This window comes from Clavelina lepadiformis, unplaced genomic scaffold, assembly GCF_947623445.1.
Source record: "Clavelina lepadiformis unplaced genomic scaffold, kaClaLepa1.1 scaffold_238, whole genome shotgun sequence".
In the NCBI taxonomy this organism is placed as follows: Eukaryota; Metazoa; Chordata; class Ascidiacea; order Aplousobranchia; family Clavelinidae; genus Clavelina; species Clavelina lepadiformis.
In genome coordinates, this window is record NW_027508299.1 from 7501 (window position 1) to 10000 (window position 2500).

Consider the following 2500-nt stretch of genomic DNA (forward strand, 5'->3'; position numbering starts at 1 on the left):
TTCCCGACGAAAGACGGTCTATTCTGAGTTACCCAAAACGGTGACTGGCAGGTGAGTGCATTTGATATATTTCTTTAGCGTTTGGACGTGTGTGATTCAATATATTTTGTATGACACTCTGTTACATTGTCGTAATTGAGCTCTTCAATTTAATTTCATTTAATTTAATTTTATTTTATAATTTAACAATAACTTTGTACAATTAAATAACTTTAATTGATAAATACGTTGTCATTGCCTTGCATTGACTCACGTAGCTTTGCAATGCTGCTTGATGATCATTTGATGATTTTGTTGTATGACATATATTGTTATGATTATATCGATTAAAATTGTGCACTTTGACACTGTATGGCATTAGATTAATTTTATCAAGTCGATTCACACCAAAAAAATGTTAAAGTCCAAACGCCCAGGTCGCGCGGATAGCCCTCACCCGCCGCGGATTTTCCCAAGTCGGAAGAGCTTTAGCCGCGAGTCGGTGTTTGGACTTTAACTTTTTGTTGGTGTGATGAGACTTGAAAATTTTTTAGAGTCCAAACGACCAGGTCGCGCGCATAGCTTTCACCTGGCGCGGATTTTCCGAACTCGGGAGAGCATCACGCGCGGGTCGGTGTTGTGGACTCTGAAAATTTTTCCCATCCACTCCAAAAAATGTTAGAGTCCAAACGCCCAGGCCGCGCATATTCTCTTGACCGAGCGCGGATTTTTCGACCTCGGAAAAGTTTTTGCCGCGGGTCGATGTTTGGACTCTGAAATTTTTTCAAGTCTCGACAAAAAGTTAAAGTCCAAACGTTGGGAAATATTTTCAGAGTCCAAACGTTCGAGTTGCGCGCAGTGCCCGGCCGGGGCGCGGTTCGGCGGCCACGGCAAGCGGCCACGCACCTTCCCAAACTCCAAATCCGGCCGCGAGCTCGCGCGATCCCGAGGCCGTTCTGGGGTACCATGGCGATGCAGGATTCTGTGACTACTATGAGGGAGCAGGCAGTCGTGTGAGCGAATGCGCGCGCGAGTGCGAATCGAAGCAGAATCGATCTCGGTTGGCGTCGGGCACGATGGGCAGATGTAATGCTGTTCGCGCGGTCGCCCATGCTTAGCCGGGGTTTTGAGCGGTCTGTCGGATCCAGTGGCAAGCTATCGGCGTGCCTCGGCGCGAGTATTGCACTCGAATCGCCGGGCAGCGTCCGGAATTGACGGTTTTCGGAGCTCGTGCAAGCCGCGAGCGTAGTGTTTGAGTAGCGATGTACACGGAGAACGTGTGAAAAGAAACGCGGGGCGCCCGTCGTCCCGCAGCAGCCTCGTTTGCTGCGAATAGCTACCTGGTTGATCCTGCCAGTAGTCATATGCTTGTCTCAAAGATTAAGCCATGCAAGTGTAAGTACGAGCTCTCGTACAGTGAAACTGCGAATGGCTCATTAAATCAGTTATGGTTCATTTGATCGTACGTGTTACTTGGATAACTGTGGTAATTCTAGAGCTAATACATGCGAAAAGCGCCGACTCACGGAGGCGTGCATTTATCAGACCAAAAACCGACCGGGCCTCGGCCCGTGCTCGTTGGTGACTCTGGATAACTTTGCGGATCGCACGGTCTTGCACCGGCGACAAATCATTCAAGTGTCTGCCCTATCAACTTTCGTCGGTACGGTATCTGCCTACCGAGGTTCTTACGGGTGACGGGGAATCAGGGTTCGATTCCGGAGAGGGAGCCTGAGAAACGGCTACCACTTCCAAGGAAGGCAGCAGGCGCGCAAATTACCCATTCCCGACGCGGGGAGGTAGTGACGAAAAATAACAATGCAGGACTCTAACGAGGCCCTGTAATTGGAATGAGTACACTCTAAAACTTTTAACGAGTATCCATTGGAGGGCAAGTCTGGTGCCAGCAGCCGCGGTAATTCCAGCTCCAAAAGTGTATATTTAAGTTGTTGCGGTTAAAAAGCTCGTAGTTGGATTTTGGGCTCGGGCCGTCGGTCCGTCGCAAGGCGTGTACTGGCGTGCCCGGCCTCACCTTCGGTTCACCGTCGGTGCTCTTGACTGAGTGTTGGCGGCGGCCGGAACGTTTACTTTGAAAAAATTAGAGTGTTCAAAGCAGGCGGTTCGCCTGAATAATGGTGCATGGAATAATGGAATAGGACCTCGGTTCTATTTTGTTGGTTTTCGGAGCGCGAGGTAATGATTAAGAGGGACGGACGGGGGCATTCGTACTGTGCCGCTAGAGGTGAAATTCTTGGATCGGCGCAAGACGAACAACTGCGAAAGCATTTGCCAAGAATGTTTTCTTTAATCAAGAGCGAAAGTCAGAGGTTCGAAGACGATCAGATACCGTCCTAGTTCTGACTATAAACGATGCCAACTAGCGATCGGGGGGCGTTACTTTGACGACCTCTCCGGCAGCTTTCGGGAAACCAAAGTCTTTGGGTTCCGGGGGAAGTATGGTTGCAAAGCTGAAACTTAAAGGAATTGACGGAAGGGCACCACCAGGAGTGGAGCCTGCGGC

At 49.6% G+C, this 2500-nt stretch overlaps 1 non-coding gene across 1 annotated transcript in view; it reads left to right on the forward strand.

Moving 5' to 3' along the window:
• The first annotated feature begins 1316 nt into the window (after positions 1-1316).
• The window catches only part of LOC143473003 (small subunit ribosomal RNA), a 1808-nt gene continuing 624 nt past the window's right edge, over positions 1317-2500 (forward strand). Inside the window, exon 1 of the ribosomal RNA XR_013120302.1 lies at positions 1317-2500. This exon is cut by the window's right edge and continues 624 nt beyond it. This is a non-coding gene — a ribosomal RNA (small subunit ribosomal RNA).